Source organism: Metopolophium dirhodum, chromosome 9, assembly GCF_019925205.1.
Source record: "Metopolophium dirhodum isolate CAU chromosome 9, ASM1992520v1, whole genome shotgun sequence".
NCBI lineage: Eukaryota > Metazoa > Arthropoda > Insecta > Hemiptera > Aphididae > Metopolophium > Metopolophium dirhodum.
The window spans coordinates 10,366,625-10,383,127 of NC_083568.1; the positions used below are offsets into that span (position 1 = coordinate 10,366,625).

General features: G+C 30.2%; 1 protein-coding gene across 4 annotated transcripts in view; it reads left to right on the plus strand.

Moving 5' to 3' along the window:
* LOC132952710 (serine/threonine-protein kinase S6KL) overlaps positions 1-16,503 on the plus strand; it is a 57,324-nt gene that overhangs the window by 17,517 nt on the left and 23,304 nt on the right. Inside the window, exon 9 of one of the 4 annotated variants that reach the window (XR_009665491.1) lies at positions 7,353-7,449. The exons of the other annotated variants lie outside the window; for them this stretch is intronic. The gene's annotated coding sequence lies outside the window, so the exon portion shown is untranslated. The remainder of the gene's footprint in view (positions 1-7,352; positions 7,450-16,503) is intronic. 4 annotated transcript variants of the gene reach the window in all.

The following is a 16,503-nucleotide window of genomic DNA, read 5'->3' on the forward strand; positions in this document are numbered from 1 at the left end:
AAATTATATTATATTATACTATACAAATTATTGGCGCCTTCTTTTTTATCAGTGGGTACAGCTATTAACATAATCATATTAATTTTCTTTTAAAAATTCAAAAATAATCATAATTATAATTAAAATTTGCATTTTAATCGATTTATTTATTCCACGTCTGATTTACAAACTACTGCTGAGACCCATCTGAATATACAGCATCTAGCTATGGGGCGCAGCAAAAATGTCCAATATGAACCGTATCCAAAGAATTCACTCAAAAATCCTTCGCACCATTTCAAAAGCTCTATTATAGGTCTCAAATAAATCCCTCCTGATGTAAAAATATCTTCAGTCACGGAATTAGCCAAACTATATTACAAATGCTTCAATAACCGATCATCCCAATCCAACTTATTTCTCAACTTACATCCATATCCAAACTTAGTAATCCCCAAAAGAAATTAAAAAGTCAGTGGTGTCGTCACATCATCACATGAGTATAATAAAATTATTTAGCTATTATGTACAATTATTTTAAAAAAAAAATGTTAATGTAAGTGCCTATAACTATCTATTGACTCCCGGTCTCTTCACTCTGTGTTACCTGTGTGTACAAATATTATTATCAATTAAGCTTAATTTTCATATATTGTAACAGATTGCTTGATACAAAATTAAGATAAAAAAAGTATTTCTCGTAATAGATATTGTATAAGTGCGACCAAAATATTCCTTTAACAATGGTTTTCACAAATATATAAATTTATATTTTTAAGGGGAAAAAATAATTTTCTCCATTCTATCTACTTTTTCTTCAACTGCTAAATAATAGTTATGTATTTTTTTTTATTATTATTGATCCTAAGAGGATTACCTACTATACCCATACATTTGTTGACTGTCTTAAACACGTATATACGACAGCGAATTTTCGTTTATTTGTTTAAATAGTGTGCTGTTAGTTTTAATACTATAGTGAATTGACCTATTACCAAATTTTCAGATAATAACACTGTCTGTGCTAAGATATGAGCATTTTTAATTTTTGATATTTCACAATCCATATCTTGCTTGAAAATGAAAATATCGAAAAATCGCCAGCTCTTAAGCACAGATAATGTTCTTACCTAAAAGCTTGATAATAGATCAATTCACTCTTATATCAAAACTAACAGAACACTCTTAAAACTTCTGAATGAAAAATTGCTATGTCGTGCATATATATATAAGACTGAGTCAACAAATGCATGGGTTGGTCCTCTTAAGCATCGGCAACTATGGCCTGTATAGGTGGTTACGGTTTGTTGAGGAACACGTGTATGTGCGACGAAGATTGGTCACTTAAAACCCGGGTGATCACCCATCCGGGAACTAGCGACGTCGGCTGATTCTTGACCTCAGAACACGTTAGTAACAGACCACAACCACCGAATCACACCTGGCCCCTAAATATATACTATTTGCATAAAAATACGATGAATATTTGGGATATCATACGTAATTTATTTTAATTTCCTGACATAAAAAAATCGTTACTTATACAATTTTTAAAAATTTAAAATCTAATAATTTAATAAAATATTTTGAAATTTTAGAATAGTTATCATTGATTGGTCTTAAGAGAACACTTTTTATTATAATGTTAGTTTTTAAAATTACTCAATACATTTTTTTATATTATAATATGTTTAATTTAAATGTGAGATTACTTATAAATTATAATAAAACTAAATGAACTTGAAAATCTTATAATGAAAATTAAATCTGTTCTAAAATGTTAAAATGTGAATTTAGTACAATAAACTTGTATTTATTTCATGGTTAAATGTCGAGCAATCTTTATATAACTGATTATCGTAAAATTAAATTTATTTTAATTTTGATTGCTTAATTTTTATGATGATAATTTTAGTGTTAATATTTTATATTATATAATATATTAATATGATGTTATACATTATATTCAATCGATTTTAATAAAATGTCTCAATAATTACCTTTAAATTTGTTTATTTTATGTCCGGTTCTACTATATTTTTTATATATGATTATGACTCAATCGATATTTACCGTCTTCGTATATATTATAATATAATTAAATCTTGATGGTATTTATTCTTGTATTTTTTTTCTCTTGATAACCTACAAGATTTAAAGTTGTTATGTAATCAATGTATACCACTCGCCAGAGTTAACCGTGAAATCACCCTGAATACATTTTATTCTACCTAGTAGTTACCGAGATTTAAATTATTCATTAAGTTTAATATAAAAATGTTACTTTGGTTTGTGGAGTAACTATAGTTCATTAGTATCTACCTAACTAATATAACTAATAAGATTAATTCGCGAAAACCATTTCCCTGAAATATCTATAATATGTTTTTTATTTTTAGTGTTTATTGTTTTTTTGCATTTTTAATGGTTACCGCTAATAATATATATTTTACTGTATAGTTGGGGTTTTTTTATTGCTTCAATTGGTCTCCTTGCGGCTACTTCATTGATCAAGTTCATGAGTTACAATGTTAAAATTGCACCAGGAAGCACAAAGTCACGATCGCTCGAAAATTCCAGATAATTATTTATCGATTATATAAAATCGCACTGTCTTGGCGCACATCATATTCTTAGAACAACCCGTTTTAATAGGCCAACACGTATGCAGCCGGTTCATGACTAAGATTATACTCCAAAATACACCTCGAGCCTTGAAAAGTATTATTTACGAGTTTGTTGGACAAAAAAACACATTCATAATACATATTTTCTTTCTTCTCATCACAATAAAATTATGATGAAACGATATTATCTTCTGCAACCTTCGGCAATTTACAACACCCGTGATTTAAATGATCGATGCATTTGTACAAAAATCTAATTACCGGTTCTTGGACCAAACCTGATAAACTTGACCTTTGCTCAAAGTTTTCCTAGTTAAGTCGGAAATGTGTAATGTATATATTTTGTATTATTTTTTGACCCATTTTGTTTTTAATTATGGCATATATCTACATTTTCTCCGAACATTTTTTGAGTTAAAATTCCAAAACTGCACGTGCCTATAAATTGGAAGTTGCGCCTGGTAGTAAATAATTTGCAAAGAGGTAATTTTTTAATGGTTTCTGTAATTTTTAGGTGCAATAAATAACTATAGTTGCAACTTACAGCCATTAACAAAAGTATAAAGAAATTAAATTTTAATCTTTTTATGGATTTCTTTCAGAATCATTTTCCTAATGCCAAGATTTATCATTGTTTTCAAAATATGTATATAATGTTAACATACCTTACTGTATGTTATGCTGCTGCGAATGCTGTGTATCTGTATCATTTCTGTATCTTATTTTTTTAAATACGTTTTCAAATTGATTCACTTATAAAAGGTATGTGTTACATGTGAATATGTGATCAATGATTATTAATCTGATTTTTATACCTCAACATCTGTGTTTATTTCATTGAATTATAGCTGCAGCTATAATTGTTATTTACATTTGTTGTGATAAAAAATGTCTTGTCTCATGCTTAAACACTTGTTAATAATTTTTACTCTTAAACGTATTTTTTTCTGTAGGTACATAAATTTAAAAAATATATAGGTTATATACACCCTGCAAAGTGTGCTGGTGGATAGTTTTTTCTGTATACACATTTCATGTTAGACATTTAGTTATTTCCCAATATCAAGTTACATTTTTATACTCATGAATCATGATTCATGTTTTATATATATTGTACACGTCAAATAAATTACAATAACAATGTACTTGTATGTGGTATTTAAATTAGTTTTAATAATAATTATTCCATGTTTTCTTTTATAATAACGAGCAAATAATAAACAAGTCCATGAAATGTGGAATAAACAACTTTTTATCGGCTCGTTATGTATTAATAACTTTAATAACTATATACTAATGAATAATGACCATATTTAATCGTATTTTTTACCTTCTAATAAATTATTTAATTTTCTAAATTAATATTAATGTATTTCTAACATATACGCACTAAAATACACGTTATATAGGTACTATGTGTAATATTAATCGTTAAAATATATTTGAATATTTGATTAACTAAAATAAGATTTGTACCTAGTATTGTGTTATTACTTAAGATCTAAATCTTAGGCTATAGTTTCTTAATTTGCCATTTAATTATTATAGTAACGTCGAAAACCCTGTACTTTTAACTACAGACATCCCTACATCAGTGACCATATTTTTGTCAGAAAGTACCTATTAAGTAGCAAATTGTTTTGACCATATAATATTGGTAGGTATAGGTACATTTGATAATACATTTTTCTTATGATGTTCTTTATAATTTCTCAAAACATAAGGTAAACCAACTTACCAACCGGTAGTTGCAAAACATAATGAGGATATTAATTGCGCACTTGTTTTTAACAAAAAAAAATTTTTTTTAGTTTTTTATAATCACCCTTTTTATTCAATTAATTTACAGAAATCAAATCATTTTTAAAAAATTTCCATCGTTTTTGAATTAAAATGGTTTTTTAAATTTACCTACTGAGTGTTTTGAAGTTCTGAGATGTGAAAATTATATACGGTTCACATTGTACAAACCTACTATAGTGTATAGTACAAATGTACAATCGATAAGATATCTCAAAAATGGTTTACCGAATATATAACTTTAGAAACGTCTTTTAAACATTATATATACTACTTCAGATATATATCTTCATAGTTCATTCAGAGTAGTATTTTAAATGTGGCTTATCATTTCAAATTTACAATAATAATTCATCACTATAATAATATAATATATACTAATATACACAGTATATTGGACTATTTCATATCAAGGAAATGAGGACATTGAAAAAAGTATCCGATAGGTTAAACATACTATAGGTGTTAGGTTGCTTATATTTAAATCCTGTCCTGTGCTTTTCAATCCTAACCAAATGATTTGTTTCGGTTGTATTGAAATATGCCAACAATAGTAGATACTCGTATTAATCTTCACTGTAATTTGATTCAGATTTGTGATTCGTTGTAGTCTTTTGTTTGATTTATTTCTTTTAGAAAATTGCTACTCCATATTGAAATGCGACCATATATTATGACTGGTGTACGGTAGTGTATGCATAGTCCATGGACTAGATATATAATATACTGTTTATAGATAACAAAATAATGAATAAGTATAAATTTAAAATTCAATTATTTTACATGGTCAGTAACTTTTGGAAAATGAGTAAGGACAAAGTGTATGAAGTTTTCCGGTCGTTGTGTATTGTTAATAATAATTATTAATATAGTCAATCTAAAATTAACTACTGAGAGGTCGGGCGCTGTTCATGAGTCTTAGATCCGGGTTAATATATTTTTTTCACGTTTTACTAGTCGCCACGTCATAACAATTTATCTAAGAGATTTTAAATAAAAATTTTATTTTGTCTTATTTGAATAATGTTTCATGTCAAAATTAACATACTATCATAATATGTATGAGTATGACGATTACTTGAGCATATAACAGTACTACCTAGTACCTTTATCAATTATGTAAACGTTAAAATATAATATTATCTAAACAAAATATACCTATATGCATTACCTACATACGAAGGCCCAGGAAACCTGAATGAAGAAAAACGGCCTTAAAGATAATATCTTGAATTAGTTCCGTGATTTTTTTTTCATTTTTATAATAATTTCTGAGATCTGAAAAAGATCTTAGCATTAATGTCTTATGTAGGAACTATTGTAGCTATGACGTGTTGATTCACATACAGTTATTATAATTGGTATGAAATGTAGATACCTAATTAACAACAATTTTAAAGAATAATATATATGTAACACATACTTACTCATGCGTGTATTTCTTATAATATATTCTACATTTCTATAACGAATTCAAACATATATATAATAATATACCTAAATCTACAATCGGTGTATGGAATCTTTGGATCGCAGTTTGCTGATACTCATATTATAAGTTGCACAAGTTACCCATATAATTATATAATATTATAGTTATCATTTTGGGATAAGGGCAGACCCTAATAAGACATAACTATTTTCTTAAATATAAAATCCTTGTACTAAAATAAATCAATTATGATTTTATCGTCGATCTCAAAATCTTAAAGTTATGTACCTACTAGTAGCCAGTAGTTTTATACTTTCATTTTTAATATTTATGTCAATGTTTATGTCGCATCTTGTAGGCACAGGTACATTTAATGAATAATAATTTTTTTAAATTTTGGATAGAATTCCATAGTTATAATTTGGTTTGATTAATAATTTAATTTTTTTTGTATAGAAATTTTTATGCGATGTACAGAATTGCTGGAAATAACCTTCAAATAGGTCTTAAACTGTACCGGGTAGGAAGTTGGTTACAATGGTAAAGCTAATATTACTATATGGAAATAATCGTTTCACATTATTCCCGTGTAAATTAGTACACACACAGACACACGCGCTATACCTGTGATGTATAGTATTAACAGCGTACAAAATAATACCTTGTCAACCGTCAATATTGTGGTGTTTGTAAATTTGTTTAGAACGTTGTTCTGACAAATTGCCTGGGTATAGAAACGCGTGCGCACAAAAAGACTTGGTGCGTCATCGGTGGGTACATTGATTTCGTTGATATAATAAAATTTATGATTAAAAATATAATAATAATAATAATAATAATAATAATAATAATGACGACGACGATGATGATGGTAATGATAATAATGAGTAAAAATTGCGACTCAGCCGTCGCGCCGTGGTGGATGTTGTGTCAATTGTGTATGTGCTGTGCCCTATGTGCGCAAATTATGTGTCGTTATCGCGGCGTCGGCCCGCTCGGCTCGAAATCCATTGCTACCATCATCAAGTTGAACAACCTTCAATATTATTATGCTCCGTCGTTCACGGTCGTCGTCGTCGCGGTGTCTTATACGCATATCCTACGCGAACGTATATAATATTATATGGGTATTGTACAATATAATATATATTATTTTATTATTATAATGATAATATTCCCAGTACGTATTATTTTTTTCCTCTTTTAGTGTAGGCACGCCGTGCGTTTTTTCTTATTCAATTCTTTACATGCAAAGGATTAAAAAAAATCTATATACCGTGCGCAATAAGGGACGACGGCGGTACCTACATATAATAATATAATATTGTATACATGTAGCTACAGCGGCGCAGCGGTAATATAATAATAACACGTTTTACGCGCGCAGTGGGGTCGTCATGGCCATAAACGGAACTTGCAGAAAATACGGCAGCGGACAACGCGCATAATTGTTTTTATATTATATAATAATATACCATTGCGATAAATCGGATTGAATGTTACTTCTTTTGCAGTGCGAGAGGACAGCACAATGAACCGACGATTGTCCGACCTTTGTCCGTTGCGCGCTCGACTCGCAAAACGTATTTCATTCCGAATGTTGTATATTATGTACGTATGCAATATGCATGTATATAATATAATATATGTATGTATTTATGTATCTATCGTGTGTATGTAGCCATGTATGTATTAAATTACTAATTAATATTTACTATGTAATAATATGTAACAATATGATTATTATTGAGCAAGTGCATCACGATAGAGGAGTGCTCTTTTCTTATAATTTACGTCGACGCCTGTGCCCATCTCTAAACATACATTAATACCGTTTTATCGCATATAAAATATATGGACAAAAATCTGCGAGTTCAATGGGAGTTCAAATCTCAACTTTGGGGGTTGTTTTTTTTATTTGAAGATTCCGATTGTATGCGTGTATCAACTATCGATTTTGCACAGTTAACTATTTTAACGTCTACTGATTATAGTGAGCAATATTGATCGTCTTTATTAATATACATACCTAACGCCGCGAGAGGACGAACGGAGATTAGTACATTGAATTCCCATATTATTACATGGTAATATAATTTTGACTCTTGTAAGAAAAGACTTGTATGCTGAGTATAATAATATAATGTATTGTGAAATTAATGGATCTGGCGTGCGAAGGTCCAAAGCGTATAATACATTTTACGGTTTCGCGTTCAATTATCGGATTACGTTTTTCTCATTTTCGGTATTCGACAATCCTGCAGTTGGGGGAGTGTATATTATTGCCGTGTTTCGCTCGTCCCGCCTCCGAGTTCACGTCGTCGGCTATAATTTTAGGATTTAATAAAACCCGTCATTATACCATTTTCGAAAATATCTGTTTTCAAACCACCGCCCCAGCCTTTCGTTTGCCAGAAACCGTCTGGTTGCTGCCACCATCGTATTATTATTATTATTATTTATTACTGTATAATGCGTATACGTGTTCACCGCATTTCAATATAAAACAATCGAAACGCGTAGGTAATCGATTTTTAGTCATTTTTTCCCTTCTGTAAAAACCATTTTCCCTATAAATCGTGAAGGTATACCTATAGGAGAACTATATGTCTATATATAATACAACTCAAGTGCTGAAAAATAAATTACGCGCAAAGAATATTTATAATGGTAATATTCATGTTATTATCGAGTCATTACGTTACCTACGTTATACATTTTTTATGGTTGTCAAATTTTGTTGATGAATTCTTTCGATTTTTTACGCAATAAACCATCGTGTGTATTCACTGACCAGTGACTATAAATCAATTACGATATTATGTACTTATTAAGTAATTATTTTTATTTTTTTTGTATTAATCGTATAATTGATAAAACACCATCTAATTTTCTGCTTAATATCATTCTTTGAATGCTAGGATTTACTCATATTATTTACTTACCACGAAATTAAGTATATATTTACAGCCTCTTATTGTCACTTCTGCAGATACAATATATATCCTGACTACGCTTTGGAATTCTAATGTAGGAGAAAGAGGTATTTTTTTACTTAGGGTGTTTGAATTTTATTTTGGATATTTTTTAAAAACACTTATTTAGATAAAAAAAAACTGCTCAAAAAGATTCATTTTTTATGTATCTAGGTATAGATTTAACAATATTGATGACCATTTTGATGTAAACCTGCATTCTAAATTTGAAATCGATAATCGATTATGAATTATGAATATAATAGTTGATGATTTAAAATAATAATACATCACACTATCTTGCGCGGCCGAGGTGAGCGAATAGAGACTGGCGTATGTAGGAGTTACTGAACCAACAAATATTGTTATTATAGTTATTATTATTGAATATAATATGTTTTTAAGTGTATATTAACGATATTATTAGAGGTCACCTTATTATAAAATATTTGTTATGTGTTTATTATTGCTGAATGTTAATCATTCGAGTTATTATAAGTGATTAAATAATTACTTCGAAAATTATCATTACCCATAAAATGACGCATAATATATCATAATTATTATTCAAATATGTGTAAATAGTATGTCTCTTTAATTGTTACGTATTTCATTTTGTATTATTGCGCACTTTATGTATTTGAGGTAGGTTGCACGCGCGTATATAAGGATGGGGTAAATATTTTGTACTTATTATATAATATATTATAACATAACTTTTAATTTGTGATTTACAACCCCCTTCCGAATCAATTTTCAGTGTATGAGACTGGTTCAACGTCATAATAAGATTAAACTGATTAGTATAGAATTGCATTTGACAAATCGCTGTCATATTGTGGTACACCTCAAATCCTTGTTTTAAACCGTGGTCTCTTTTTTCAACGTTACAGGGAATTAACAGCTTTAAAAGTAAATACGTTACGGTCACAGCTCCCGTAAATAGTTGATTCAACAATGATTAAATAATGCCTTTATACGAGTTACGTGTATTAGTATTAGTATTGTATTATGCTATGAATACGTAATAAAAATAAATTAATTGGCCATCGGCTGCAGTATGGCATTCCCAATGTATACATTTCTACGTACATACCTAATAGACTTTTATAAATTTGAATTCACTTTATATTTTTATTTACTTTTTAAATTGAATTTCGTGATTAAAAACGACAAAAGTACTTATGTATTACCATTGCATTTATAACAAAACTACGCACTTAAAAATTTTAAATCAAGTTTTTGTTTTTATTATGTTCCCCTTAAATTTATAGCCGAGAAAATAAAATTGTTTTATAAAACACTTTTCTTATATAGAATAATCATAACGTTAACTGACATAATATATTTATTCGGAAAATTATTTATTTAAATGGATACAGAAATATTCTAGGCGTTCACTAAGAGTTATAATATTAAGTATTATAAATTTATAACTAATGCAAACGTAGTGAAAATCACTTATATCAAATATGTACAGGTACTACCAAATATTGGAGTGTAAGTGTTTACGACACTAAGTAATTTGTAACTTAACATTTTGGATATTCAAATGTTCACAAAACGTAGTTAAGGTCGTAAAAAGTTTTAAAATAAAAATAATTGATTAAGATTAAGATTATTATTATTGAGTTATATTTGATGACTATAGAAATTAGAATAAAATTTTATCAAATATATATAATATAATAATACAAGATTCACTGAAAATTAAAATCGTTGAAGATTCCCTTACTATATTCATTATTCTTATACACTTGAATCTGCTTGTGACATATTGAGTTGGATAATCAATTAAGGAATTTATACGTTATTCAGTGGTTTACGATTACGATTTATCTTAAATGTAATTTGACGATTGCACTCGAATATCTACTTACAATAGCTATGGAAATTACTAGGTGATTGGTGTTCAGCAGTTATGTTTGTGAAAAATACGCGATGGATATATCAAAATTAAAATGTTCGTAAAAGATAAATCAATTGAAAATATATTTGGTGTGTTTATACACCCGCAGATTTGTCATGCGTATTAATCTACAATATTATAAATTAAAGATGTGTATAACTCAACAAGTTCATAAGATTGTATTTTGCAATGAAATATATAGTATTTACCTATATATATATGTCGTTTTAATACTTTTATAGTATGGTTTTTTCATAATACAAAAATAATATTATTTAAAGCGTCAGAAGTCAACACTATTATTTCTCATCACGTACTACAGCTGTGGTGCAAATTACCTTCAAAACTATGCGCCGAATTTCCTTTCGTATGTAATTACCAACGTACATCGCCAAACCGACCCACGACTGTCTACTACCCTGACCCGTGTGAAAATCGTGTGCCACACTGTTTTGTTGATGTTTTTGAACCTTTTAGCCGTTTTTCGTTTCGCCAATAATATATATAGCCCACCCACCGAGCACTTAATAATATATAATTTTAATAGGTACGAGCCTAGGTACGTGGGTATATACTATATAGTATATGCAATTATAGACAGGTAGAGGGGAGCGATCAAATTCATCACCCCCTCCGTGCATTTTATACTAAAAATGATTAGAACAGTTTTTTTATTAACAAAAAAAAAAAACTTTTGAAAAATATTTTTTTGCCTCTCCCCTTGTTGAATCTTGAATTCGCGTTGCCGGTTATAGAAGTGGGAATAAAATATAGTATACTATCAACCGACACTTGCAGCATACAAGTGCGGTGGATATAATATACTATAAATATAGGGGTAAAATACATTTGGCGACGGTCGATATAATGATAGGGTTGTACAAATATTGGCACAGATATAAAATATCGTATACGTCGAGTGCGTGCAAATATATATCACAAATGTCATGTCGACATGTCATATACGTATATATATAGGGTGACTGTGCATGTTCACCCAATTTTTTCCTTTAATAATGAATATTCATTCAAATTATGATTTTGGTATTTTTAAGTACCTACCTGTCATGAAGCAAAAATTATTTTTAAATGCTTTCATTTTTTATGTAACTTAAGATGTGTCTTGTTGCAACACTGAAAACTTTTTATGTTCAAATGAGAATCACCCTTTTTTTATTAAATAATATTGTAAAGACGAATTGTTTTGAAAATGTTGATGTAAATTGAAATTCAAACGAATGTTTTCTGATTTAAATTAATTAATACACTTTAAGTAGGTAGGTAGGTACAAAGGATTATTGTCCACATGATTTGAAAATTATTATAATCAATATTAGTTTATCAAAACTTCGATTTCGATTCAGATGAATCAGATGCGTCAATATTTTTGTAAAAATCATCTGATTAGCAGTATAGGTTAGTTAACAGTAGAAAAGGGTTCATAATTTGTAAAAAAATAAGTTTGCAGTAGTATAGTAACACTAGTGTCAAGTACCTCTTCAAATGGTACGAAAAATCAAAATATAAATAGGTACCTGTCTACCCACCTAACTATTATCTACCTATTTGAAAACGCGGTCTTTAAATGTACTTAAAAATTGCAAAAATCAGAATTTGATCGTGCGCATAAACCACTATTAAATATTATACCTAACGAATAGTATAATGATATAGGGCACTATTGCTGTATCACCCTGTAGCAGCATATCATACATTTATATACATAATAATACGCTGTCGCGCGTACACGAAATAATACGTAATATAATATTATAACGCACACGCGTTTTGCGCATATCGCGTCGTCGTCGACAATAGCTGCTGCAGGTCGGACGCACACACAGGCGCGATGATTAATCGCTATAATATCGCATAATATATCATATGTTTTATATATTATTATTATTATTATTATTATGAATTCGACGGTGGCAATTGTTTCGGATAATATTGTACCTACGCGTATCAAATATTATATACACTTTGTAGGAGCGCGCGTGCGCCGAAGAGAGCAGAGAGCCCGTTCGACGGTCGCCCGCGGGGTGCACGTGCATTGTTCGCGGTCCGCGCGCGCCGTCGTTGTCCCGGTGACTGCGTGTGCGTGTGCGTGTGCGTGTGCGTTTCCCTCGCGCCCGACGTCGCCCTCCGATCGTCTCTCGCAGCCTCCCGTTTCAATTTTCAAAGTCTCTCCCGCCGCCGCCGGCAGTTCAACGCACTCAAAGGCGGAGCGGGCTATTATAATACTATATGCGTGTGCCGCAGCCGCCGCCGAATGACTCGCGGAAAAAGGATGACTGTGCACTGATCTATGTGCGTGCCTATGATATTATACTATTATTGTGTATCATGTGTGTGTGTGTGTGTGTGTGTGTGTGTGTGTGTGTGTATAGGTACAATGCGCGAAATCTAAAGCCGGAGACAGTGTATTATTATTATTATAGTAGGTAATAATAATATAAACACATTCAGTGATGTTTTCGCAGTGTACATTGGTTACAAAACTGAGAGACCCAAAAAAAAACAAAAATTTGTCGGCATTTTTTATGCTTGCAATACTTACTATCATGATTTCAAAGTTCCAATACATCAAATTACGACATTAAACAAAATATCAAGTCGATATATTATTATGTGCTTGATCTATTTATTATTCCATAATAGCTACGCCGCACGTCATTGTTCCCGAATCCTAAATTACCATCTGTTTACGTTAACAGTTTATTTTATATTACTCACTTATAGAATTGGGGGGAGGGGGTTCCGCTAAATCTAGTTATTAGAGCTTAAACTATTTGCGCATACAATTTTAAATTGCTTATTATAAAATATATTTTTATTTTTACAAGTGTATATGTTTTAAGAGGATATCGTACACTCGTGTGTGGTTTCCGTCTTACCTGCAAAACATATCATGACAAATATTACGTTCAAAATAATACATTTTAATCTTAATATAAGTGTATTTTGACCAATCATCAAAATTAAATGTAAAAATATTATTTAGGGCACTTCGTTGACTTTTTTGGATATTTATTGACTTTTATTGGCGCTATAGTACCGCGGTAATGACCAAGAATCAAAATGAACGCGAATTCCGTTTCAAACTCGTCGGAGATTCAGCGCGCAACAGTCGTTTTTAAAACCTCAATGTACACCATATAATATACTATACATGGTTACCTCAGCTTTAGCTGGCCTGTAATAATACTGTGAACAACCACACTGTATGGTTCTTATCGTTATTGGACTTAGGTCTTATAGGTACCAAGATAGTGATACGGAATATATCAAAACGACAAAAAAGTTTTCGTTGGGCAATAGTGTACAGTTCCAAGCTACTGCCTACATATTATACATACATAAATTATTTCGCGTTTGATCGGTATAATACATATAAGTTTATAAAATTATAATACGGCGCAGGACTGTGGTGCGCGCAGCTGAAGCGACCCACAATGATGCGATTATGCGAAAGACTCACTCGTCAACGATAATAAATTGCCGAAAACACATTTGTCGTTACCTAAAAGCCGTACCTAAACATACGATAAACATACGATAAACATACGAGACGCATCTGCAGAATCACGAATATATCTGCAATTACCGTTTAACAAACCTTTGCAAACTCGCGCATTCGTACATTTATATGCATTTATTGAGAACAGTACCTATATACATTGCGATCAGAGTTTGCCGGTCGGGCTAGGTTTGCAAGTCTCGACGAAGTTTCACTCTGCATGGTTGTATGTATAAAATAATACACGATGGTACATTATAGTTCCACTTCAGACACACATACGACGGAAATCTAGCCGGGCGTATTGTCGAGAAAAGACGATTGCTCCGAAATTGTCATCGCGCGAAAGTCGCCCGAAAACCGCTATAGCGTATACAGAGTGATTCACTAAAAATTCTAATTTTAAATCCTTTAATAATGAATTTATTCAAATACTGCTTTTTGATGGTATAAGTATAACACTATACTAACTATACTTAAAGACAATATTTTCAAATTCGCGCAACCTAACCAATTAAGAGGAGCGTCGTGCGGCATACTAGTATATATATAACTCAGAAAATACTTTTCAATGCTGAATTTTGAATTAGATTATACATCAACGATTTCTTAAATATTATCTGCTTAACAATTTACAGCAGAAAAGGTTGGTTCTTATTTGAAAATATTATGGCATAATTAATGGTGTAAAAAATCTCAGTAGATAGGTGTACCCATTGAAAATGTAAGATTCTTAAGTACCTATATACATACTTACAAATTTCTATAACTTGAATTAAAATAAATTCATCATTAAGGAGCAAATATAAGGGGGTGAGCACGCTCGATGAATCAGACGTATTCGCTGGTACTCAAAATGCGCTCCCGCTTGTTTATTAGAAAGGCGCAGTGTGGAGGTAAAATATCATAATTTAAGAGCGAAACCCATTAAGTCGTCCGGCTAGAGTTTTGCGGCCGAATATATTATTATAATACACACGTGTATAATAATATTGTATTTAGGTGACCACCGTCCACCGACCATAATATCATATTAGATTTACACATACTGGTAATATTGTGTTTCGCACTGCGAGGATTAATATATATTTATGACGTGCCGTTTGTATAATTTATTCCACATCCTCTTACAAATGAAATACATATTATAAAAATACCTAGGTTATATTATGTATTGAAAGTAGGTCATCGCCGCGATTTGGCGATTTGGCGAATTTTCAAATGAACGTGAAATATACGCCAGGTTTTAGGTATACATTGGATTGCATTTATATTTAATATTACATAGAGCGTAATAACCGGTGACAATTCAGGTCTATATATTATTATTATCATATCCGTCGGGTGCGTCGACCGTTTACACCAACATTGTAACTTAAAATACTGACAGAGAGAGAGCTTCCATCGTAAAATACGATTTCAATTACCAATTTCAATAATTATATTTTATATAGTATACTAGCTGTTGCTAACTAATTTCACTGTACTACCTGACTTTGCTTGGATTAATATAAATCTATCTTTCTATCATTTTACGTTTCGCTTCAGTTCAAATTTATTATACAAACCCAGCTTTTATGAACACATTGCAGCATTGATTACTTTTATGATTCGCCGCTTAATTCTGGACATATTTTTTATGTAAAAACAAAAAACTGAATAACGTTTCAACTAATGTAAATCTAATATCGTTCAGATTGATAGTCGTCTTAATGTGTTGACATCAAAAATATGTCCATAATTTAAAAGATGCAAATCATAAAAGTTATAGTTGTAATTTTGCGTGTGTTCATAAGAATTTGATTTTAAGATTTGACAATACCACTGTTTATGATTTTATGTGTTTCACTCAATTAAATAAAACTATCTTATCGTAAGATGTAATAGTGCATTAGTAATATTTGAGTAAAAATTAATTTTTAATTTTTAAATCAAGTGTGACTAGCATTCATATGTTGCGACAAGTGAATATTTTCATAAGTTATTGGTTATATATTATGTTTATTGAAACACAGTATTTGATGTAGCGGTGTTACATATTATATAATCAATACTTTTTAAAAATATTTACTTACCGAAATTTACGAATACGACAATACTACTTACTCAACTAGCAAAAATGTAATGATATTTATGGCAATAATACTAAAATATTAGTAATTCATCATAATATCTGAAATAATATAGTAGGTAGGTTTTGTTTGATGTATAATACATTTTTAATATTATGTTAAAAGTAGAAACAAAATCATATGCAATAT